Consider the following 27,698-nt stretch of genomic DNA (forward strand, 5'->3'; position numbering starts at 1 on the left):
CTAAAGTATTTTAAGTCACATTTCCATGGTTGCAGAGCCCAAAAAAGTGAAGATACATTTATACAACAGTTAGCCCAGTCTGAGACATCAGACATTTGCAGCATCACTTCCAGCAAGGCAGTACCTCACTTTCACTGCCAGTATTGATTAGAATTCTCCTACCCATGAGAAAACGCTGCACATGTGTGCTTATGTGCATGCACAGAACTTCTCTGGTGGTGATTAAAATCTAAATGTTTTGACACAGTACAGAGGAGAATTTAAAACATTTAAATTGACGCCTGTTAAGTTCAAAGAGTGTTCAGGGCTCCAATGGATCCCGTGAGCGGCTTTTAAACCGAGTTTGACACCATACTGGAGTTATATTGCATGCAAAGTCAAAACCAATTTGTTTGAGACTACCTCTTCCAGAGGAACTTCAGTTACACTGCAACGTTAGCAATGTTGCAAAGTGGAAACTGTTTCCCAGCAAGGCTAAAGTTGCAATATTAAAAACCAGGTTATCTGGTCATGAACATGTATGTCACTGTAATGTTACAGCAATCACGTAAGGAGTCTTCAGTGATACAGCAAATGAATGACCAGAAACAGTATGTGCTTTATACTGCCCAACTTAATAGCAAGACCATTATACTTGTAATTGTGATTGCTGAATGTAACTGATTATTCTGCTTGTGCAATCAGTGAAGGCCTTGTGCTCAGTTTGAATAACCAGAATATTTCATCTTTGATAGAAACTGATTGCACCCTTTGACTAGCATCTGCAGATTTAAACTATATTCAGTCATAACATCACTGAATTTTCTACAACTTTCTAGATACGAATATTAGAAAGGAGAAAAAGTATGTTGTCATTGGCATTTAAAGTCCATCAGGCCTAACACATTATAGCAAAGATAGCAGGTGGCCTGATATAACAAACAAATCTCTGAAACTTCACTACCCCCTTACTGCTATAGATGGTGCAGAAGTAAAAACATTCAATATACTGATTAAATCAAACAGTAATAATATTTTGATCAAAGTACATAGAGATTTATTCATTCAGACAATTTAACCATAAGAATAGCTGCCACAACTTTAATCAAACCAATATAACTACGACAAAGGCAGAGCTCTATCCTGCTTCAAATTATTATTTGTGTTATATGTTTTTTTTTTATGGCTTCAGTAATATATTGGGTAATGTGATTGCTTTTGCACTAACTGAACTCTGTGTGAAGGCAATATCACCATGTCCATTTACAAATGTCTCAATAGGTTTATTAAAGTCAGCGCCCATCGCAAGTTTAGCTGTTTACTGGACTGTCTAAGAAATTAATGTTTATAAAACAAGATTGAATCAATCCACAAGACTTCAAAAAATCATCTTGTTTTATAAACATTCATACTAGCAGTATCTTACTGTTTTCTTTTGCTTCTAAGTAATCGTAATTCTTCTAAATAATAAATTCAACCAATAATTTTAGCATCAACAGGACAATCTGACATCACCCATCAGAGGGAATAGGAGTATCTGGTGGGCTACCTATGCAACTTCCAGTATTAAGCATTGCAGGTGAAAAGGTAATAGTTAAGCCTGAGCCATGCCACTCCCTTTCACTGCTTGCATAAGGGCATAAGTTCTTTATCATTGGAGGTGTGGCTTGGCTAATGGAAACTTCATTTTGCTGAGAACACAAATGGAGAGAGGTGGAAGAGCGTCTGAATTGCAACAGTCCCTTTTGAAGCCTAATAAATGAATTTCACCGATTTGGAATTGTTAAATTATAGACTCTGAGATTGTTTATAACTGACTTTTAAAATTTAATTTGAAAGCATTCTGCCAAACGAACTTGATTTACATAGAAACAACTTTCAATCCACAAAATTCATATAATAAAGATCAGATGGCTGCTGTAACATTTATGCAAATAGGTCTTTTAAAAGTGCATATAACTAGGATGCCTATCAGAAGTTTACAAAAAGATGCTAAGTTTAAAGATTTTAGATAAAAATCCCTTATTTAACTTCCCCAGTGTACTGTTCAGCTGAAGCATTTTAAGCTACTCCCTAGTAATATGCAATGAGCATGGTAAAATTTTATTAGAGGTCTATTGTTATATTAATGTGGGCAACAATGGTTGGAACAATGTTTTTTTTAAAGTAACCCTAACATTGCATGAGATCTGTATCAGGTTTAGACAAATAAAGCCACCAAATAAAATGACCACCTCCTGCAAGTCTTACAACTGGGCTTTTACTACTCGACAAAGAATAGGTTGCACTTTGTTCAACAAATATGTACTCGGTAAGCAAACAAAAAGAATGTTGAAACCACACTTGCAGTTCTTAGTGAAGTGTGCTAAATTTCAGGCAATTAAATTGAGTTTTATCTTATACTTTATTGGAAATAATGGCTATTAGCAATTGTAATTTGCTGCCACATAGGATCCTGTTTAGAACTTGTCTGTTGAGCTAAAAATGAAATCTGTGTAGTCAGACTCTAGTAACACAATGAAATCTGTTTAACTACAAAGTATTGCTACAATAATTAGAAAGTAGGTCCATTCACAATGTCAGGACATCCCAAAGCACTTCACAGCTAATGAAGTTCTTTGGAAGTGTAGTCACCGTTGTAATGTTCCCTTTCTGACCCCCATACTAGCTGATATTACAAATTGTTCCCTCTCTAGTATTGTCCCGCTCCCTTTTAAATCTGCCGTTATCACAACCCTCCTCAAACAACGCACCCCGTGACACGTTCTGTCCTTGCAAACTACCACCCCACCTCCAACCTCCCTTTCCTCCCCAAAGTTCTTGAACATGTTGTTGCATCCCAAATCAGTGCCTATCTTTCCCGCAACGCCATGTTGAACCTTTCCAATCAGGTTTCCACCCATGCCACAGCACTGAAACTGCCCGAATGAAAATCACAAATGACATCCTATGTGACTGTGATCGTGGTGCACTATATTTCCTCATCCATCTCAACCTATCTACAGCCTTTGACACAATTGACCGCACCATTATCCTCCGTTGCCCAGCTGAGTGGGACTGTCCTCGCTTGGTTGCACTCTTATCTATCCAGTCATAGCCAAAGAATCTCCTGCAATGGCTTCTCTTCCCGCTCCCTTACCTTGAGTCCTCCAAGGATCAATCCTGGCCCCTTCCTATTTCTCATCTACGCGCTGCCCCTCAGCGACATCATCCGAAAACATGTCCGGTTCCACATGTGCACTGACACTGCTTCACCACCACCTCTCTCGACTCCTCCACTGTCTGCGTTAGCAGACTGCTTGTCTGATTATCCAGTACTGGATGAGCAGGAGTAGGCCATTCAGCCCCTCAAGCCTGCTCCGTCATTTAATGAGATCATGGCTGTTCTGGTTTTTCCCTCAACTCCACTTTCCCGCCCTTTCCCCATATCCTTTGACTCCCTTGCTGATCAAAAATTTGTCTAACTCAGCCTTGAATGTATTCAATGACTCAGCCTCCACAGCTTTTTGGGGTAAAGAATTCTAAAGATTCACAACCTTCTGGGAGAAGAAATTCCTCCTCATTTCCGTCTTAAATGGGCAACTCCTTATTCTATACCCCCTAGTTTTAGATTTCCCCCATGAGGGGTAATCCTCTCAGCATCTACCCTATCGAGTCCCCTCTATCGAGCAGAAATCTCTTCCAATTAAATACTGGGAAGACCAAAGCCATTGTCTTCTGCTCCCGCCACAAACTCCATCCTCCTCACTGGCCACTGTCGCAGGCTAAACCAGACCGTTCACAACGTCGGCGTCCTTATTTGACCCTGAGCTGAGATGCCGACCTAATATCCTGTCCATCACTAAGACTGCCTACTTCCACATCCGTAATATCGCCAGTCTCTGCCCCTGCCTCAGCCCATCTGCTGCTGAAACTCTCAGCCATGCTTTTGTTACCTTCAGACTTGACTATTCCAATGCGCTCCTAGCCGGCCTCCCATCTTCCACCCTCCATAAACTTCAGCTCACCCAAAACTCTGCTGCCTGTATCCTATCCTGCTGATCCATCACCCCTGTCCTCATTGACCTACATTGGCTCCCGGTCCCCCAACGCCTGAAGCTTAAAGTTTTCATCTTTGTGCTTAAATCCCTCCATTGCTTCACTCCTCCACATTTCTGTAACCTCTTCCAGCCCTACAATCCTCCGAGAACTCTGCGTTCCTCGAATTCTGGCCTCTTATGCATCCCCGACTTCCTTCACGCCACCATTGGTGGCCGGGCCTTCAGCTGTCTAGGCTCTAAGCTCTGGAATTCTCTATCAAATCTCCCCTTAACCATCTCGGCTCTAAGGAGAACCCCAGCTTCTTCAGTTTCTCCACATAACTGAAGTCCCTCATCCTTTGCACTATTCTAGTAAATCTCTTCTGCATCCTCTATGAGGCCGTGACATCCTTCCTAAAGTGTGATGCCCAGAATTGAACCCAATACTCCAGCTGAGTATAAAGGGTAAACATAACTTCCATGCTTTTGTACTCTATGCCTCTATTTATAAAGCCCAGCATCCCATATACTTTTTTTAAACAGCCTTCTCAACTTGTCCTGCCATCTTCAAAGATTTGTGTACATACACCCCCAGGTATCTCTGTTCCTGTATCCCCTTTAAAATTGTGCCATTTAGTTTATATTGCCTCTCCTCATTCTTCCTACCAAAATGTATCAGTTCACCACCTGGAACTAACAAGGGGGCAGGCCATATTAGATTTAATGAGTAATGAGCCAGATTTAGTTAACAGCCTCATGGTGCATGAACATTTATCTAATAGTGATCATAATATGATCGCGTTCAACGTTGTGTTTGAAAGGGAGAAAACCTTATCAACTACTAAGATTCTAAATTTAGATAAGGCCGACTTAAACAGGATGAGACAGATTGCCCGTAGTAAACTGGGCAAATCTGTTAATGGGTAAAATGACAGATCAGTGGGAGGTGTTCAAAAAAAGAATTTAACGTGATTCAGAACCCGTTCATACCCTTACTTGCCAAAAAAAGCCATGGACGACAAAAGAGGTAAAGGTCAACATAAAACTAGAAGCAGCAGCATACAAAAATGCAAAAAATAGCACAGAACCTGGCAACTGGGAGAGATACAAAGAGCAGCAAAGGGTGACAAAACAGATAGTAAGAGCCACAAAAAGGGAGCATGAAAAGAAACTTGCAAGAGATATCAAAATCAACACAAAATTTTTTTACAATTAGGAAAAAGAGGGTGGTCAAGAGCAACGTGGGCATAAAAACTGATAATGGTGATATTGTAAATGGAAATAAAGAAATTGCGGATATGTTAAATAATTACTTTGCGTCAGTATTTACAGTAGAGGAAGAGGATAGCATGCCGGACACCCCAAGGAAACTAATTTTGAATCAGGGACGGGGACTCACCATAATTAACATAAGCAAATTAACAGTAATGAAGAAAATAATGGCATTAAAGAGTGGCAAATCACCAGGACCAGGTGGTTCCATCTCAGGATTTTAAAGGAAGTAGGTGAGAACATTGCAGAAGCCCTAACTATAACCTTCCAAAGTTCTCTTGACTCAGGAACCATTCCTTTAGATTACAAAATTGCACATGTCACTCCACTATTTAAGAAAGGTGAGAGATGGAAATCAGGGAATTATAGATCAATTAGCCTAACATCTGTTGTCGGGAAATTACTAGTCTATAATTAAGGATAGAGTGTCTGAACACCTTGAAAATGTTCAGCTGATCAGAAAGACCAGCATGGATTTATAAAGGGTAGGTCATGCCTGAGGAACCTGATTAGTCATCTCTTCAAAATATTCAAAGTAGTGGACAGGGGAATGTCTATGGATATTGTTTATATGGACTTCCAGAAGGCATTCAATAAAGTTCCTCATAAGAAACTGTTAACTAAAGTTGAAGCTCATGGAATTGAGGGCAAATTATTGACCTGGTTAGGAAATTACTTAAGCGTCAGGGGACAGAGAGTAGGGATAATGGGCAGGTACTCAAATTGGCAGGATGTGACTAGTGGTGTCCCACAGGGATCTGTGTTGGGGCCTCAACTATTCACTGTATTTATTAATGACATAGATGGCGGGACAGAAAGCCACATATCCAAGTTTGCCGATGACAAAGATGGACTGCATTGTAAGCAGCATAGATGGAAACATAAAATTAGAGAGATATTAATAGATTGAGTGAATGGGCAAAACTGTGGCAAATGGATTTCAATGTAGGCAAGTGTGAGATCATCCACTTTGGACCCAAAAAGCATGGACTGGAGTACTTTCTAAATGGTGAAAAGCTCAGAACAGTGGAGGTCCTAAGAGACTTATGGGTTTATGTACACAGATCATTAAAATGTCATGGACAGGTACAGAAAATAATCAAAAACACTAATGGAATGCTGGCCTTTATATCTAAAGGACTAGAATACTAGAGGACAGAAGTTATGTTACAGCTATACAAAGCCCTGGTTAGACCACACCTGGAGTATTGTGTTCAAGTTCTGGGCACTGCACCTTAGGAAGGATATACTGGCCTGGGAGGGACAGCAGGGTAAATTTACTAGAATGATACCTGGACTTCAAGGGTCAGGACTGACCCACCAGAGGTGGTGGTACAGTGATATACAGTCAGGAGGGGGTAGCCCTAGGAGTTCTCAACAGTGACTCCGGACCCCATGAAATCTCATGGCATCAGGTCAAACATGGGCAAGGAAACCTCCTACTGATTACCACCTTCCACCCTCCCTCAGCTGATGAATCAGTCCTCCTCCATGTTGAGCACCACTTGGAGGAAGCACTGAGGGTAGCAAGGGCAGAGAATGCACTCTGGGTGGGGGACTTCAACGTCCATCACCAAGAGTGGCTCGGTAGTACCACCACTGACCAAGCTGGCCGAGTCCTGAAGGACATAGCTGCCAGATAGGGTCTGCGGAAGGAAGTGAGCGAACCAACACGAGGGAAAAACCTACTTGACCTCGTCCTCGCCAGTCTACCTGTCGCAAATGCATTTGTCCACGACAGTATTGGTAGAAGTGCCCACCGCACGGTCGTTGTGGAGACAAAGTCCTGTCTTCACACTGAGGACACCATCCAACGTGTTGTGTGGCACTACCACCGTGCTAAATGGGATAGATTCAGAACAAATCTAGCAGCTCAAAACTGGGCATCCATGAGGTGCTGTGGGCCATCAGCAGCAGCAGAATTGTATTCCAGCAAAACCTGTAACCTCATGGCCTGGCATATTCCTCATTCTACCATTACCAACAAGCCAGGGGATCAACCCTGATTCAATGAGGAGTGTAGGAGAGCATGCCAGGAGCAGCACCAGGCGTATCTAAAAACGAGGTGCCAACCTGGTGAAGCCACAACACAGGACTACATGCATGCTAAACAGCAGAAGCAACATGCTATAGACAAAGCTAAGCGATTCCACAACCAACGGATCAGATCAAAGCTCTGCAGTCTTGCCACATCTCGTCGTGAATGGTGGTGGACAATCAAACAACTAACGGGAGGAGGAGGCTCCGTGAACATCCCCATCCTCAATGATGGCAAATTGTGCACAAGAAAAGGCTGAAGCATTTGCAACCATCTTCAGCCAGAAGTGCTGAGTGGATGATCCATCTCGGCGCTCTCCCGATATTCCCACCATCACAGAAGCCAGTCTTCAGCCAATCCGATTCACTCAACACATCAACAAACGGGTGAGTGCACTGGATACAGCAAAGGCTATGGGCCCTGACAACATCCCGACCCGAGGAACACCACTATTTACTTCCCTCCAGCCTGAAGTACAACCGTTCACCACTACTCTCTGCTTTCTGTCCCTTAGCCAATTTTGTATCCACGTTGCCACTTTCCTTTTAATCCCATGGGCTTTAATTTTGCTTACAAGTCTATTATGTGATACTTTATCAAATGCCTTTTGAAAGTCCATATACACATCAACCGCACTACCCTCTCCATCACCAAAGAACGCAATCAAGTTAGCAAACACAATTTTCCTTTAACAAATCCATGCTGACTTTCATTTATTGGCCCATACTTCACCAAGTGCCAATTAATTTTGTGCCAGATTATTGTCTCAAAGTTTCCCAATCAATGACGTTAGGCTGAGTGGGCTGTAATTGCAGAGTTTATCCCTCTCCTGTTTTGCAATCCTTTCCCATATCTAAAGGAGGATTGGAAGATTGTGGCCAGAGCCTCCACAATTTATACTTGTACTTCCCTCAGTAACCTAGGATGCATCCCATCTGGACCTGGTGACTTTTCTACTTTGAGTACTGCCAACCTTTTAAGTACCTCCTCTTTATCTATTTTATCCCATCCAATGTCATTCCTACTTCCTCCTTTACTGCTGCATTGCAGCATCCTCTTCTCTAGTGAAGACTAATGCGAAATATTCATTTAGTACCTCAGCCATACCCTCTGCCTCCAGAAGATCATCTTTTTTTGTCCTATTGAGGCGGTGCAACGAAGGTTCACTGGATTGATTCCTGGGATGAGAGGGTTGTCCTATGAGGAGAGATTGAGTAGAATGGGCCTATACTGTCTGGAGTTTAGAAGAATGAGAGGTGCTCTCATTGAAACATACAAGATTCTTAGAGGGCTTGACAGGGTAGATGCTGTGAGGCTGTTTCCCGTGCTGGAGAGTTTAGAACTAGGGGGCACAGTCTCAGGATAAGGGGTTGGCCATTGAGGACTGAGATGAGGAGAAATTTCTTCATTCAGAAGGTTGTGAATCTTTGGAATTCTCTACCTCAGAGGGCTGTGGATGATCAGCCGTTGAGTATATTCAAGGCTGAGATCGATAGATTTTTGGACTCTAGGGGAAATCAAGGGATATGGGGAAGGGTGGGAAAGTGGAGTTGAGGTCAAAGATCAGCCATGATCTTACTTAATGGCGGAGCAGGCTTGAGAGGCCGTCTGGCCTACTTCTGCTCCTATTTCTTATGTAATCGGCCCCACCCTTCCTTTGACTACCCTTTTACTATTTATGTTTATAGAAGACTTTTGGGTTCCCTTTTATGTTAGCTACAAATCCATTCTCATACTGAAATGATGTAAATGACTAGATAATGTTGAGTGAGGGATAAATGTTGGCCAGGACACCAGCAGCACTTTCCTGCTCTTCTCTGAAATGTGCTACGGGATCCTTTAACATCTCATCTGAAGGGCAGCAACTCAAAGTGCAGCATTACCTCAGTACTGCACTGAAGCGTTAACCCAGATTATCTGCTCAAGTCTCTGAAATGGGATTTGAACCCACAACCTTCCGACTAAGAGGCGACAGTGTTACAAATTTCCATCAGGGAAGCTGCTCATGAAGGAACACAGATCAGAGATAGCAATGTTACACTGTAGCTCTGATTCTCTAAATATATGATGGTATCAATAGTAAAAACTATACTTCAACCAATATACATTAATGTTGTGCATTACTTCATCCCCTCATATTGCTCCTACAGATGACAGGCCTGTAATCAACAATACTGCACTTTAGGGCTGTTTATTTAAAAAGGTACTCTCCATGTTAAATCCAAGTTCAGAAGGACAAAATCTATAACTGCACTCTGGTCCCCATAGATCAAGTGGACACAATACAAACATTTCTCAGTCCACCATTAAGCTTTACTTAAAGCCTACTGACAATACTGTAGCATGTATAAATAAGGGTAATATGGACCATCAAATCCTTTTTTTCTGGAAACTTAGTTTATTTTTTCCACTTTTCTAGTCACTGTTGTGCTAATTCCGTACTTCCAATAGGAAGCCATTAATCTAGGAAAGGACTTTGGCTTGTAGGATCAGGGATGTAACACTGCAGTCATATCTCTGACCCACATTCCCTTCAAGAGCTTATTCCTTATTGAAAAGTACATGATTGCAGAATTGTGCTTCATACATCATTTTTGAACAATAGCAGAAGTTCAAGTCCAACCCCCAGATCTCCAGCAATGTCATTCACTACTTAGTCACCAGGAGGCATGTGATCTGTCTCCCACCATTGCAGGGTGACAGATCCTCTGAGATCCTCTCCAGAAAAGGTATGGTTGAGATTGTGAACTCTATATACTGATTTACATTCTACTGTTCAGTGGCACAGTGCTTTACACACTTTGCCACAATGGCACCCAAGTGCAATTTTTCCTTTTTAAATTTTGTTGATTCTCTGTGCTAGATCAAGGCTGGAGAGTAGAACTTTCCTCCCCACAATTTTTGGCGCTTAGCATTGAGAACTTCCACATTGTGTAGAGCATAGCCTGATGCAGAATAAAGCTCTAGGTATTTCGTCCCAACTGCAAAGATCACCTCCTATTGCACCAGTTTGAATATTTTCATTTCCCACATCAACTTCTCTGAGTGTTAGCTGTGTACTGCTGCTGATTTTAAGTGTTGCTGTAATGTTTCCTTTTAAATAACTCAGTCCAGCTAAATATTGTACAGCGGAGTACCTTGTCAGTCCCTAAATAAGTCAGTACTGGCTGAGAACTGCTATGTACTTGGCAGACATGAACTAAGTTAGTACCCGCCAAGTTCTGCCATGTACCCACCAGTTACTAAATAACTCAAAACTCAACTGAACCACGGTACCATCCCTGCAAGACAGCTGCAAACATGTTGTATTAATTTCCATGCAGTCTTAGTAAGTCCTTCACATCTACATTCTAATCGCACACTTTTACAAAAGTCATTGTATATTAAATACATCCATTGCAATGAGCTCCCAAAAGAAATCAGTGGCTAATAAATCAATGGCCAATGCTGCTAACTTATCTCCATTCAAGAGTCCGTAACATTAGCAACAACCTCATTTAGCACATTCTCTCCGATCTCACCCATTCTAATTTGTAGCTGGGGTAACTGAGGTGGGAGGGCTATTCTGAGTTCAATAAAGCCTTTGTCAAAGATGCTTTCCGCATTGTCCATTTTCAGAAATATTGTATTTCCACTCACAAGAAAGCGTTAGTTGGGTTTATGTTAGCAACATATACATTAAATGTAGCATTTTGATTTGTAGAAAACATTCCACCAATTGCTGCCTATTGTTTCAGATATGAGGGATCTAAATCTGTGAACCCTGAAGCTGACCCCGAGCTTCCTGGCAAATGCCATGCTACAAGAAAATCAGCATATTGGACAGAGGCTGGCTGGCTGTAGGATTTCCTTCTCGAGTTATGACCTTTATTATTCAACCCTATGCCTGGGGATGGATTTGAAAATCACAATGCAATTTTAGTGGTGTCAATCAAAATACATTCAACAAATCATTCATCAAATTCCTGCTGAATACTCCCAAAACTTAAAAACAAATATGGGCAACGTGAGCAGGTTTCTACCTAGTATCAAGGTTGGGATTCACATAGCACAAAATAAGATTATGCAGCAAACTTTGAATTTGTCATTTTTTGACGAAAGAACATTACAGAAGTAGACTGTGGCAAAAAGAAACCACATCAAGCCCCACAGAATTCATAAGGACATGTTAAAGGAAGTTACTGAACCGTAACTAAATTAACACTAATGCTAGGATAATATTTTAAACCAAGATATTATGTTGCATATGGTCAACTAACTGTGTGGAACACTTTTCCACAAAAGTAACAATAACACGCCATTCTGTCCAATGAGATATTAACTATCAAACATTATTGTGGCATTCTCGGTGCTGATTAACGCAAGTGAATTTCAGTAATGCCTGTCCTTAACATTGCTAAGTTTTATATCTAGTTATAATTTGTGTAATGAGATCCTATTTTCATTATAATGCACATTTTGACAAACAACGCAACCCTAGAGCTGAAATTTGTTCAAGATTATAATCTAGGAAAAGTAAACATCAACTTTGTTTAGGGACCCAGAGTTTTAAATAAGCTGCTCATAAATCCAATACTAAATAAATATAGGAACAAACTTCTCACTGCCTTTCTCAGGTTGCACTGGAATGGCTTTTGCAAACTTTTAAAACTTTAATCCTCACTGGGAAGTTTTCTTTGACTGCACTGGAAAGGCTATTGCAAACTTTTAAAACTTTAATCATCGTTAGGACATTTTACATACATTACATGGAAACCCTCAGATACCTTTACAACTACAATATATAATTCAGGATGTTCTATGATAAACCTTAGATATGGTGAAAATTATACTGCATCACCCAGCATTTAAACTGGACTGAACCTGGTAGAGAGGCGTCACTTGGATTTATACTGAGCCTGAGATAGTGTGTATAACGATACAGAATCAAACAGCAGATTCTAGTGAGAACTACAACTAGCATCCCATGGAGAAAATTAGACTTGGCAGCATTTATTGCAGCAAAGATAAATCATTTATCTTATCAGGCTTTATTTGAAATATATATTTTATTGTAAAGAACAATATCAATTAAAACAAGTTATTTTATATAACTAATATAAAAAATGAAGTACAGTGTGAATTGTTTTTTTTCTAAACGCACTAATGAGCGTATAGGTTTATGATCCAGAAATTGCATACGTATACTGGTTTGGAAATATAGGACGGTACAGGACCACTAAAGACTCTGCTGTATCTGGCTGTTCTCAAAAACTAATACCGTGCAATCGCCAACTCCCTCAAATATCTATCTAATGCTACCATAAGATTTTCCACATTAACTACTTCCGTTGCCTCCAAGCACAGTCAATTCCACATGTTCACCACTTTCTTGTGTATAGTTAAATCTATAGTGTGCAACTTCCCTCTTTCAAACTTAAGCCCATTTCTTCTGGTTCTAGATTCTAGACTTTTGTGGCAATGAAAATAAAATCTCGTTATACAAATTACAGCTTGATATATATTGTGATTGAATTTATCTATTCCCTAGAGGATCGTGATTATCTCCCCTGCGCCTTCTCTTCAGTGTTAACAATTACAAGCTCGTCATCCTCTTCATAGCTCAGATATCTGAAACTAGGTACCAGTTTAATTGGCCTTTTCTACACTGCCTCCAATGCCTTGAAATTCTTGCTGTAATTTAGCAACCAAACTTATACACAGTATTCTGGCATTTCATTCCAAGATTTGGTGAGTTTTCCTTACTGCTGATGCACACCACGTCTTGATTGCAGTGAGGTTTCCACCAATACCTCCAGAGCGATTTAGTTTATATTACTATTTATTTCCCTCCCTAGTCTGATTACATTGCATTTGTCCACAGTAAATGCCATCTGCCACTCATGAGCCTACCTTCCCACCCTATTCAGATCCCTTTACACCCAGTCAGTGACTCTTTGCCATGTTGATGCAGCTGCACGCACAACCCCCCTTTGATTTTTCTGGTTTAGGCAATATTCCATCTACCTCTGAAGCTTGCCTCCGGTTCCACACCTTCATGTCTTGTGGCCTAATTGTTCATTTAACATGATATCAAAAGCATTCAAAAAGATTTTGAGCCTATCTTGCCTATGGTGGTCATGAATTTTGGGCCTTTCACAGTCAAAGTAAATCCAGTAATAAATACAAAGGACAGTACATCAGTAGTAGTGTATCAACACAAAGCAGGAACGTCAGTAAATTTCCATTCTCTTAAATCAGAATAATATTACAAAGAAGGTTAATCTGGTCATGAGGCTGGCATGTCACTTGCACCTGTGGTGTTCAAGATAAATGGATGAATTATCACTGGTCCTACAAAATCTTGGCAGGTTTTCTTCCTTTTAGAAGTATAAATAGGGCACTTGATACAAACAGGAGCCAATCCAAATTAAACAACCTCACATTAGATAAGAACACAGAATCTAACATAATCAGGGTTTAAGATAACAAAAATGAAATAATTCTAAAATTCAATCTGTAACTTCCATAAGCTGTCAAATTTTGTTTAATAACGCTCCTGTGATGCGCCTTGGGATGTTTTACTATGTTAAAGGTGCTATATAAATGCAAGTTGTTGTCAGTGTTATTATACGGACATTTCACAATTTCAGAAGCAAATTCTTAAACTTCATTTGAAGCCTTGTACAATACTATAGTACACATATGCCAGTACAGAATCAAATCTTAAAAACACTTCTCTCACTCATACACACCATGAATGATCACCTGAAATCAAAATGAAAGGTCATCGACCTGAAACTTTAACTGTTTCTCTCTCCACAGATGCTGCCTGACCTGCTGAGTGGGTCCTGCATTTTCTGTTTTTATTTTTTTAATAATAAAATGGATTTGGATATCATACAACCACCTCAAGAGTGAACCTCCAGTAGTTTACAACCATCATCTGAAATCAGATGAAATTACAGCTGTAAAATCACTCTCTGGTATATTATAATAATTGAAACTGTGTCCATTTCTATGTGGGTTTTCAAGTCTACTTCCAGTCAGTTTTTGTGCCATGAGCGCAGCAACCAGTTAACAATGTACTTCATGTCTTAGGTTGATTGACATTCACAGAAGAGAATTAAAAATCACAATATGATTGCTGCAGATTCAACTGAAAAGTAGCCTGCCATTGATTACCAAGATGTATGTTAAATAAGATATGCAAAGCAGTTACCTCATCATTGGATTTAAATAACATCGAACTACGGGAATTAAACAAGATGATTCATAACCATTGTTTGAACCTCAAAATGTTACATCTTTCTGTCATTTTTAAAAAATGAATACAGATAGATACTATAAAGCAAAAGCACTATAAAGCTTGTGGAAAGGTTTTACTTTGTTTTGAGTCTGTGAAATATACATGTGAAAGGTGCTGTATCAGGCACCAACCTACCACCATGTGCAATCCACATAGCCAATACATGTCATCCACACTGAAGGATTAATATCATGTAATTGCTGTAAGTTTATTAGGGGATAATTAACAATTCATTACCAGGAAATAATAAAGTCAGTTTATGGTAGATAAAGATTGTCTACAAAATAATACAAGGGCTCATATAATCTTAAAACTTACATTTCACTGCTTACCATCTCACATTCACAAGTTTAAAGAGGCTTACAATTACATTTTATGTTCTTAATGAGAGCCCATGAGTGAACATATGAAAAATATCTCCACTTCCCCCAACAGATGTGTTAGATTGAATTTATTCAAATACAAAGCAAAAGAACTGGAGATAAGATAATCGAGAAAAACCTCAGCATACTACAACAGTACAGTAAGTAGGAGCAACTGAAACACAAAATCAATATTTCACCAAATGGCACTGAAACTATGATACTTACACAGGTTTAATTTCACAGGGTAAACTTCCACTTAACCCAATATCATTAATTTTGCTTACAATACACATTAGTGTCAGACAATTAAAATGTTTTTGGAGAGGATAACTCACCCTCTTTTTAAAAGTTAATTTCTTTTCCACAACTGAACTACTGTGCGACATGCATCATCACAGCTAAGAGGATGGGCAATTTACTTTCAGGTGTCCGGCAATGGCAGGCTGAACAAAGGCACTGAGGAGGGTACTGGAATTTTTTTTTTTGAACAGATAACTCTCTCATGATATTCCATTTCTCTGGAGAGGAGAGATAGAACTCAGCATTGAGAGTGTAAATCCAAGGCACTTTTGAAATGAAACACATACCAGTTCAAGTTCAAGATAATTCCAGTTTATGGAATTGGAATATGGAATTGCTCTGGATATGAGAAATATAAATTTCAACACATACTACTGAAAAATATAGCAACACAAAAATGTGATGTACTGGAGTATAAAACTGCATCAGTGACTTTTAGCCACATTAATGGCTAATAAACAAAAACCACATAGTGACATGTTACACCCACAACGTAGGTTGTGGTTATAGGTCACAACGGCTTGCATAGTCTGCAACACTCCAGGATTTTCTAGTATCCTATCAGGTGTTAATAAAAATACATGATGTGGAGATGCCGGTGATGGACTGGGGTTGACAATTGTAAACAATTTTACAACACCAAGTTATAGTCCAGCAATTTTATTTGAAATTCACAAGCTTTCGGAGGCTTCCTCCTTCCTCAGGTGAACAGCATTCACCTGAGGAAGGAGGAAGCCTCCGAAAGCTTGTGAATTTCAAATAAAATTGCTGGACTATAACTTGGTGTTGTAAAATTGTTTACAATAAAAATACAGAAAGAGCTCTCAATTATGCAACATTCTATAAATTTGTTTTTTCTAAAGATGTGCTCAAACATATTGCTCAGCACATTAGGTAATAAGTTAGCTACAGTGAAATAGCACAATTAAGGGGAATGAAAATTTCTATGTGCTGGGGTGGGGGGAGAAGAGAGAGGAGAGGAAGTACTTTTTGTTATTATAGAAGATAAATAATATTTGGAGCAGATTTCTTTTACATTTTAGAATAAATTTCATATTTCTTACTGGTACGAAGATCATCGAGTCTTACCTCCTTTGGTTCTACTCTACTGCAATGCTGTCACCAACATAGACCAAAGTTGGGACCATTCTGGATTCAGGCGCCAGAACCAAATTTTAGCCAAACCAAGCAGAATCTTACAGCACAGAAGGAAGCCATTCTGTCCATTGTGCCTGTGCTGGCTCTTTGAAAGAGCTCTCCAATTAGTGCCACTCTTTCCCTATAGCAATTTCTTTCCTTTCAAGTATATATCGTTCTCTCCCCCCCCCCAACCCCCCACACCTTGAGGGACATCTTCCTCCCCGAAGGGCACCTTCCAAACTCACCCCATCCCCCCGGTCTCTGAGGGACACTTTCCTCCAACCCTCCCCCCTCCCCAAGAGACACCTTCCTCCCTGAGGGACACCAACCTGCCGCCCCCATTCCTCCTTCCCCGAGGGGCTCTTCCTGCCACCCGCCCCGGAACATCTTCCTACCACCCCCCCACCCCGGAACATCTTCCTGCCACAGCCCCCCAACCCTGGGATCATCATCTTGCCGCCCCTTACCCCCACCCCGGGATCATCAACTTGCTGCCCCTTACCCCCACCCCGGGATCATCAACTTGCTGCCCCTTACCCCCACCCCGGGATCATCAGCTTGCTGCCCCTTACCCCCACCCCGGGATCATCAACTTGCTGCCCCTTACCCCCACCCCGGGATCATCAACTTGCCGAACCTTACCCCCACCCCGGGATCATCATCTTGCTGCCCCTTACCCCCACCCGGGATCATCACCTTGCCACCCCTTACCCTCCCCCACCCCGAACATCACCTTGCCGCACGCCCGCCCCTCCCCACCGAACATCATCCTGCCGTTCCCTCTCCCTCACCGGGGGAACATCATCTGGCCGCCTCCTCTCCCCCACCCCCCCAGGGAACATCATCTGGCCCGCCCCCTCTCTCCCACCCCCCCCCCCACCGGGGAACATCATCTGGCCCGCCCCCTATCTCCCACCCCCTCCCCCCCCCGGGGGAACATCACCTGGCCCGCCCCCTCTCGCTCCCCCCGGGGGAACATCATCTGGCCGCCCCCTCCCTCCCTCACCCCCACCCCCGGGGGAACATCATCTGGCCGCCCCCTCCCTCCCTCACCCCCACCCCCCGGGGGAACATCATCTGGCCGCCCCCTCCCTCCCTCACCCCCACCCCCCGGGGGAACATCATCTGGCCGCCCCCTCCCTCCCTCACCCCCAGGGGAACATCACCTGGCCCGCCCCCTCTCGCTCCCCCCGGGGGAACATCATCTGGCCGCCCCCTCCCTCCCTCACCCCCACCTCCCGGGGGAACATCATCTGGCCGCCCCCTCCCTCCCTCACCCCCACCCCCCGGGGAACATCATCTGGCCACCCCCACCCCCCGGGGAACATCATCTGGCCACCCCCTCCCTCCCTCACCCCCCGGGGAACATCATCTGACCGCCCCCTCCCCCCAGAACTGGGCTGGATGTTCGGAATTTGAAACTTGTTCTCAATATAACACTATTGTTTTACGGAAACGAACACAAACCCCGTGTTGGCGGCGGGGCGGGGGCCCCGGGGTGACTCCCAGGTGGGGGGTCCTCAGCCCCGGATTCGGAGGCCTGCGGATTCCCGCGTCCTCTTCCTGCCCCGGCTCTCGTTCGGCGAGATAAACGAGCCGGAGCCGGAGCCGAAGCCGAAGCCGAGGCCGCCGGGTTCCCTCCCTCCCTCCCTGCATCCATTGCCCGCGCATTGCATGGGAACGCGGGCAGGGCCGCGAGATCGGAGCTCAGAGCAAATCCGGAGCCTCCGCGCTAGGCCGCAGGATCGGGCGCTTTCTCCCCACGCCCGCCCGCCCGCCATCCCAATCCCGGATAACCGCAGTGAAATTCCCGACCGATCCCCCCTCCTCTCCTCGAGTGTTCCCGCATTAACCGAAGCTCGAAGAGCAGCGCCGACTCCCGCACTGACCTGGGCCCGGCGTCCTATGGAAACGATCTCGCTCCTCGCTCGCAATCACAAAACACCCGGATTCAGTAGGGGGAGGGGAGGTGGGGGGGGTTCAAGACAGAAACAAATCCACGGGGGAGTGAGGGGGGGGGGGGGAATCACTCCCGTAAAAACGCTGGCCACTCGGCCACCGTACACCATACTACGCATGCGCGAGACGTGCAACCGGGTCTGATCGGGCCAGTTTCGAGTCACGTGACTGGGCTCGGCATCCTGCCTCTGCAGCGCCACCTCTGAAAGAGTTAGTTCATGACACCGCCGGTTCTTTTCTTGTCGAGGGAGGGATGGGGGTGATTAGCTGGATGTCCCAACGTGGTGGAAACCCATCGCACCATTAAAAAGTAAGGACTCTTACAACACCAGGTTATAGTCCAACAGTTTTATTTGAAAATCACAAGCTTTCGGAGGCTTTCTCCTTCGTCACCTGACGAAGCTTGTGATTTTCAAATAAAACTGTTGGACTATAACCTGGTGTTGTAAGATTCCTTACATTTGTCCACCCCAGTCCATCAGCGGCATCTCCACATCATGACCATTAAAAAGGTCACCAAACTCCGGGTATAGTGGAAGGCATTGTGTTAAAAAGTGCTTCGTGATTTCCCTCCTAAATGGCCTGTCTCTAATTTTAAGATTATGACCCCATCGGAAGAATTGGTTTCTCTGTATCTACCCTATCTTTTTAACATTTTAAACACCTTGATCAGATCACTCCTCAATCTTCTATATTCAAGGGAATACAAGCCAAGGAATCGACCTGTACTCATAATTTAACCCTCTAAGACCCGGTATCATTCTAGTGTATCTGCGCTGCACATTGTCTAAAGCCAATATATCCTTCCTGGGGCACGGTGCCCATAAGGCCTGGGAGAGGAATTAATCATAGTGGTTAGTGCTGATCTACCACCTTCCATGTATGAACTCATTCATAACTGATCATCATCATTATACACTATGTATAATCCACATTCATTGACATTTCCTATTAGTTTATATAGTATGCTTAATCTTCATTCACATGTATTCCATATATTCACACACACAACCTGCACATTCACTGAGTGATAACTTTCTGGTAACAGTAAATGTGCTAATTCTCAGAATGTGGTCAAATACATAATTCTCCCAGGATAATGGAGGATTCTGGTCACCACAGAAAACTCCTGCTTGACTTGCTGTTACTGTGGCTGAGACATTGGAAAGCAGACGTAACACTGGTTTTATGACTAATGCAGCAATAATCTGAGTGACATATTTGAACATTGAAAGAATGTCATATTCCAGATACATTACCAGTTGGAGTCAGAAAGTTGCTTGTGCCAAAGAATATGAGGGCAGCTTGATTGCCACAGGTTAGCCATAGCCCCTGGCTGAAGGACTCCTCTTTGAGCTCCTTATACAGATCAGCTATTACGTGATTGTTAAGATGTTATCTATGCAAGATCTGTGTCATAGACTATTCCAGACATACACCGTGGAACGATTTATCCTGACCCAATGAAATTCCCCTGTTCCTTATCTTTTCCATTATCTTCAGTATTAACACTGTGTAAATGTGGGACAGTGATTAGCCACAAATCTTTGACTTTTGAAATAATTTACCTAACATATCAAGAAAAAGATGTAGCAGATTTATGAAGTGATACCTTCTAAGTTGTGGAAAAAATATTCTGCAAGTCCCAGACTAAAGCTATGTCGCCAGTGTCAGTTCAAGGAAAAATGAAAGTCAAAAATTCCATTAAGGAGTAACCCTAATAAGCTCCAAAGATAACAAACTTGATGTGTGATTATTTTCACTGGTGCTAAGGGTACAATTTTACACTAAAGGACAATGTAATTATTTAAATAAATGTACACAATATCTGTTAATGCTTCCATTCCAATAGATGAATAATAGAATAGATTATACAAATTTGCACTCCTAGTGTGGTACTTCACATGCCAGAAGTGAATATGGGGATTTTGAGCATGGAGGTTGGTGGGCCCACAGAATTTTCCAACTGCTAGGCAGAAACCAAGCCCCCCCCCGCCCCCCCCCCCCCCATTTAACCAATACAATACATAGACATTGCCATCCATTTCACCCCTTCCCTCCTACAGAGGTGGATTGCTTTCACTAACAGCAGCACTGAGACAAAAGAAGCTGGCCTATTAGGGGCTGGTCTATTTGGGAAATAGTGGTGAGGTGACAGGAGCCTATTCCTGTCTAGTAAGATATTAACAGCCATGAGGAAAGAGGGAAGGAGTGAAATGGATAGCAATGAATAGAACTAGCCGCGCCTCTAGCCAAACTGTTCCAGTACAGCTACAACACTGGCATCTACCCAACAATTGCCCAGGTATGTCCTGTCCACAAAAAGCAGGAAAAATCCAATCCGGCCATTAACCGCCTCATCAGTCTACTCTCAATCATCAGCAAAGTGATAGAAGGTGTTGTCGACAGTGCTATCAAGCGGCACTTACTCACCAATAACCTGCTGACCGATGCTCAGTTTGGGTTCCACCAGGACCACTTGGCTCCAGACCTCATTACAGCCTTGGTCCAAACAGGGACAAAAGAGCTGAATTCCAGAGGTGAGGTGAGAGAGACTACCCTTGACATCAAGGCAGCATTTGACCGAGTGTGGCACCAAGGAGCCCTAGTAAAATTGAAGTCAATGGGAATCAGGGGGGAAACTCTCCAATGGCTGGAAGCATACCTAGCACAAAGGAAGATGGTAGTGGTTGTTGGAGGCCAATCATCTCAGCCTCAGGACATTGCTGCAGGAGTTCCTCAGGGCAGTATGCTTGGCCCAACCATCTTCAGCTGCTTCATCAATGACCTTCCTTCCATTATAAGGTCAGAAATGGGGATGTTCGCTGATGATTGCACAGTGTTCACTTCCATTCGCAACCCCTCAGATAATGAAGCAGTCCGAGCCCACATGCAGCAAGACCTGGACAACATCCAGGCTTGGGCTGATAAGTGGCAAGTAACATTAGTGCCAGACAAGTGCCAGGCAATGACTATCTCCAACAAGAGAGAGTCTAACCACCGCCCCTTGACATTCAATGGCATTACCATCGCTGAATCCCCCACAACAACATCCTGGGGGTCATCATTGACCAGAAACTAAACTGGACCAGCCACATAAATATTGTGGCTACAAGAACAGGTCAGAGGCTGGGTATTCTGCGGTGAGTGACTCACCTCCTGACTCCACAAAGCCTTTCCACCATCTACAAGGCACAAGTCAGGAGTGTGATGGAATACTCTCCACTTGCCTGGATGAGTGCAGCTCCAACAACACTCAAGAAGCTCAACACCATCCAGGACAAAGCAGCCCGCTTGATTGGCACCCCATCCACCACCCTAAACATTCACTTCCTTCACCACCGGCGCACAGTGGCTGCAGTGTGTACGATCTACAGGATGCACTGCAGCAACTCGCCAAGGCTTCTTTGACAGCACCTCCCAAACCCGCGACCTCCACCACCTAGAAGGACAAGGGCAGCAGGTACATGGGAACAACACCACCTACATGTTCCCTTCCAAGTCACACACCATCCCGACTTGGAAATATATCGCCAATCCTTCATCGTCGCTGGATTAAAATCCTGGAACTCCCTTCCTAACAGCACTGTGGGAGAACCTTCACCACACAGACTGCAGCGGTTCAACAAGGCGGCTCACCGCCACCTTCTCAAGGGCAATAAATGCTGGGCTCGCCAGCGATGCCCACATCCTATGAACGAATAAAAAAAATGAATGGGAGAGGGAAGGAGGCAGATGCTGAAAAATGGCACTTTGAGAGGAGAAGAGGGGAGTACCTGGGTGTTGTGCTTTGTGGGTGAAGGAAGGAGAGTGCCAGCATTAACTGAGAGGAAGCAAGGAGGGAGTGTGGCAGCAGTAGTTGCAGAGGGGGGACAGTAACATCTTGAACGGGGGTGGGGGGGTGGAGAAGAGTGCCAGGTTGAATGGAGTGGGGGTGTGAAAAAAGAGTGCTAGCTAGAACTGGGTTGGAAGCGAGAATAGTGTCAGCTTGAATGGGGGCCGGAAGAAGACTGCCAAGAACGGAGGATGTGGGAAGAGGGAGAAAATGCCAGCTTGAACTGTAAGGATTGGAAGAGGAGAACATTTCTGTGAAAGGATGGGTAATTCGATAGGGTACAGTATCTCTTGGAACTGGGTTGGGGATTATGGATGTGGAAGAGTGACTATTGAGGTTATTGAGGTAACATTTGGGGAAGTGATCTTCTGGTTTCATAGTATCATAGTTTCATATTAGGTACAGCACAGGAAGAGGCCATTCGGCCCATCGTGCCTGTACCGGCTCTTTGACAGAGCTGTCCAATTCACCTGCTCTTTCCCCATCGCCCTGTAAATTTTTTCCCTTCAAGTATTTATCCAATTCCCTTTTGAAAGCTACTATTGAATCTGCTTCTTCCAGCCTTTCAGTGCATTCCAGATAATAACAACTCGCTGCGTAAAAAAATATTTCCTCATGTCGCTTCTGGCTCTTTTGCCGATCATCTTAAATCTGTGTCCTCTGGTTACCGACCCGCCTGCCATGGATAACAGTTTCTCCTTATTTACTCTGTCAAAACCGTTCATGATTTTGAACACCTCTATCAAATCTCCCCTCAACCTTCTCTGTTCTAAGGAGAACAACCCCAGATTCTCCAATCTCTCCACATAAGTGAAGTCCCTAATCCCTGGTACCATTCTAGTAAATCTCTTCTGCACTCTCTCCAAGGCCTTGACATCCTTCCGAAAGTGTGGTGCCCAGAATTGAACACAATACTCCAGCTGAGGCCTAACCAGTGTTTTATAAAGGTTTAACATAACTTCCTTGCTTTTGTACTCTATGCCTCTATTAATGAAGCCCAGGATCCCGTATGCTTTTTTAACAGCCTTGTCAACTTGTCCTGCCACCTTCAAAGATTTCTACATGTGCAACCCCAGGTCTCTCTGTTCCTTTAAAATTGTTCCATTTAGTTTATATTGCCTCTCCTCATTCTTCCTACCAAAATGCATCACTTCACACTTCTCTGCGTTAAATTTCATCTGCCATGTGTCTGCCCATTTCACCAGTCTGTCTATGTTCTCCTGAAGTGTTACTATCTTTCACTTTGTTTACTACATTTCTGAGTTAAGTGTCATCTCTTTTCTCTTTTTAATTAAATTAAAAATATATCAATTGTGAAATAAAGAAGTGTTCAAAGTTATCCAGAATGCAACATTTTAATGTAAAAATATAAGAATTTTCAGGGGAAATATGTGCTTTTCACATTTAGATTTCCCCTTTTAGGGTTTCATGTACTTATGTTTTATCCAATACAAGTGAAGGAATGTTGGGTATACTTACAGCTTAAGTTACAAAGCCCAAACAGTTATTTGTTTTGATATATCAGAGGCTTATAATTAGAGTCCATTCTTGGGTTGTCAGCATTTTAGAGGCTGTGCCAGCTTTCATTGAAGTAGTTGGTCAGTTTTTGTTAGTTTTCTAGATCACCTTTTATGCCTCTTGAGATTGCTGACTTCAAAATTGGAAGCACTGAAAGGGAGAAGGATTTGTTCCACCTGGCATCCCCATATACAACAGCCCTGTGGGTGATTCAATTGGTGGTGCCACAGTCAAAAGTAAGTCCTGCAGGTTCCTTTGCACTCAAGGTTTCTCTGTGGTTGGTAAGCAGTGCAGAATTTGATACATTTTGCAGTATACCTATTTCTACAATTGGCACTAAAGAATGTAATACAGGCTGGAAATTTCCTTGGAGCTGCTCCTGCTCCATTGCTGTAACATTGCCGTAAGTGTAAATGGGGGTTTCTGCCACATTTCCAATGAAGTTACAGCCGCAGAGTAAGAACAGCTCCGAGGAAATTCCCAGCCATAATCCACTGCAGAATTCTGTAAAGTGCACCAAATGAAATTTTTTTGCGGGGGGGGGGGCATGTCCCAGATGTACCATATATCCACTTTTAAAATTGCCACTGCATCACTATCCCTGTGGCTACCTGGAAGACTTCCTATGGCACAAAGGTTCAGGAGAGTGGTGACCTTCACTTTTATTAATAGTGCAGACAGGTCTTCATGACCAGATGGCACACCTCAGTCACACCTGAGGTTTCTCATACACCATCTTTGTCATGCCCAGGTACTTGATTCGATTGCTGCACACCCGCTGCTTGGGGTGGTACCTTTTGAGAGCCATGTGCCTTCTAGGCCCTTTGTACCACACTTTCCTCCCCTTTTCCTGTTCCACTGTGATGTACCCGGGCAATGGCCACAACATCCATGATCTCAGGAAGCTTGTGCAGTTCTCTCACTGCCATAGTGATATTCTGAAATCTGACCTGGAGTAAATACTCACTTTTTAATATGACTCTGCAGCTGTATAAAGTTGCACGAGGTTATCATTAATGACCTTTAACAAGGCAGTAACAAGTTTAATGGGAGTTTTTATCATTTTTCACTAGCCCTTTTTTGAGGGGTAGGAAGGCTTTGAGCAGAAGTAAACAGGGAAAAATTGTCCTTTTGGTGCTTTCTAGTCTCATTTCACTACTGTTATAGTCATATCTATTTTCTGCTGAGATTAGGAAACAGCAGAATGTTGGCCCATTCCTTTTCTTTCGTGGGCAAGTGCAAAACAGCATTTGTGGAGCATGTGCTATTTAGCACTGTTGCAAAGAATATAAACCCAGCTCTAATTCTGGGCCACAAATTATTACCAGCCGTAAATGTAAAAAGTACAGGGAAGAACTGTAAAAGGAAATAAAAGGGGCAAAGAGAGTATACGAGAATAGATTAGCAAGTAACATAAAAGGGAACCCAAAAATCTTTTATAAACATATAAATAGTAAAAGGGTAGACAAAGGAAGGATGAGGCCGAATAGGGACCAAAAAGGAGATCTTCTTGTGGAGGCAGAGGGCATGGCTGAGGTACTAAATGAGTAATTTGCATCTGTTTTCACTAAAGAAGAGGATGCTGCCAATGTTGCAGTAAGGGAGGAGGTAGTAGAAATTGGATAAGATAAAAATAGATAAAGGGGAGGTACTGAAGAGGTTGGTAGCGCTCAAAGTCCAAAAGTCACCTGGTCCAGGTGGGATGCATCCTTGGTTGCTGAGGGAAGTAAGGGTGGAAATTGCAGAGGCTCTGGCCACAATCTTCCAATCCAATGGGAGCGAGAGGACTGGAGGATTGCAAATGTTACACCCCTGTTCAAAAAAAGGGGAGAGGGATAAACCCGACAACTACAGGCCAGTCAGCCTAACATCGGTCATGGGGAAACTTTTAGAGACATTAATCAGGGACAAAATTAATTGGCATTTGGAAAATTATGGGTTAGTAAATGAAAGCCAGCATGGATTTGTTAAAGGCAAATCATGTTTGACTAACTTGATTGAGTTCTTTGATGAACTAACAAAGAGAGTTGATGAAGGTAGTTCAGTTGATGTTGTGTATATGGACTTTCAAAAGGCGTTTGATAAAGTACCACATAATAGATGTTAGCAAAATTGAAGCCCATGGGATTAAAGGGGCAGTTGCTGTGTGGATAGAAATTGGCCAATGGACAGAAAGCAGAGAGTAGTGGTGAAAGGTTGTTTTTCAGACTGGAGGGAAGTGTACAGTGGTGTCCCCCAGAGCTCGATGTTGGGACCACTGCTCTTTTTGATATATATTAATGACCTGGACTTGGGTGTACAGGGCATAATTTCAAAGTTTGCAGATGACACGAAACTCAGAAATATAGTGAACAGTGAGGAGGATAGTAACAGTCTTCAGGAGGACATAGACAAACTAGTGAAAGGGTGGTGGAAACAGATTTAATAATAATTTTCAAAAGAGAATTGGATAAATACTTGAAGTGGAAAAGTTTGCAGGGCTATGGGGAAAGAGCAAATGAGTGGGACTAATTGGATAGCTCGTTCAAAGAGCCAGCACAGGCACGATGGGCCGAATGGCTTCCTTCTGCGCTGTATCATTCTACGACTCTATGTTTCTATAAAGTCTAGGTCTGTTAGCCAAATATAGAGGAACTGAGAGGGAAACCAGGCCTTGTTTTTAAAACATATGGCAAATTAAAAGGGTGTCAAGCCTTTTTTTGCATTCAGGCACTTTTGGAGCAAGATTTGAAGTGAAATATTCCCTCAGAGCTGTGAAAGGCATGGAGAGGCCAAAAAGGTTAGTGTGAGACAATACATCCATTTTAAAATTATACCCACATAAATTAATCTCAATGGGTCACTGAGATTTAAACAGTTGTTGGAGATGAAAAGAATTTGAAGGATTCTACCCTCTATAATAAGATCTACTGGACAGGTTGGATCAACTTGTCTGATTTAAACATTGAGGAACTATTATGAGTGAAATTTATGATCACAAAGAATGAGACTGATCTCAAACCATTTAAACAAATGGAGCTGCGTTTATTCTTAATAGATCAAAATAACCAAATGCGTGAGTATGACTCCTAATGAGTGACATTTAGCAGATCTGATTTTCATAAGATCTGGAGCCTTCTTCACACTTAGACTGCACTTTTAAGTGCTTTGTCTAACCTTGTTCAACGTACTTAGACGTCCAGATTCATTGGATTTACCTTCTTCTTGGTAAAAAAATTAACATTTCAGACATAGAAAAATCAGTTAATAACTGATGTCCAGATGGCATTACAGTGTAGTTATCACAGACTCCATCCTAAAAAAATGAGATCTTTCTTAACATATGTAATCAATTTTCTGCTTAGCATCTCTCATAATCTGTCACTTGATGCACCCTGATGAGGTTGACTGACTCGTCAATCTCTTGCACCTTGTCAAGACTATTTTCTCATAATCCCTTGCATGTATCTATCCATCTGTGACATAATGAAGCTTCTTTTAGGTTATTAGGGTAGTGATTTAAATATTTAAGAATGTATGTACCTCTATTTTCATGTCATATGCCTTTGACTTTTTGTGTGTAGTACATATTAATTCTGTAATGTTTCTTTAAATCACAACAAAAAGTCAATACATAAAAAGAGAAATGCTGGAAATGGAGAACAGGTTAAGCATCATGTGAAAGCAAAAGGTGTTAATGTTTTGGGTGTAATCTTTCCGCAAAACTCAACCTTACATCTAAATAAAAATAAAAAATAAAAATGGGTCCAATGGATGATTTATTGCAAGACAGGTACCAAAATATCGTTCTATATTTTTCTTCAAAATATATGATCCACAAATAAATACCAGGTGTGCATGGTTTTAAAACCGCAATTCCTGAGAATGTATTTTTGTTCATGGGAATGAAAAAATAGCAGCCAATCATGTAATAATGATCCTTTAACTCTTCTCCACCTCCTGCTTTCCTGATCCCCTTCTCACTCATCTCTTGATTCTCAACTAC

Source organism: Heptranchias perlo, chromosome 11, assembly GCF_035084215.1.
Source record: "Heptranchias perlo isolate sHepPer1 chromosome 11, sHepPer1.hap1, whole genome shotgun sequence".
Lineage (NCBI taxonomy): Eukaryota > Metazoa > Chordata > Chondrichthyes > Hexanchiformes > Hexanchidae > Heptranchias > Heptranchias perlo.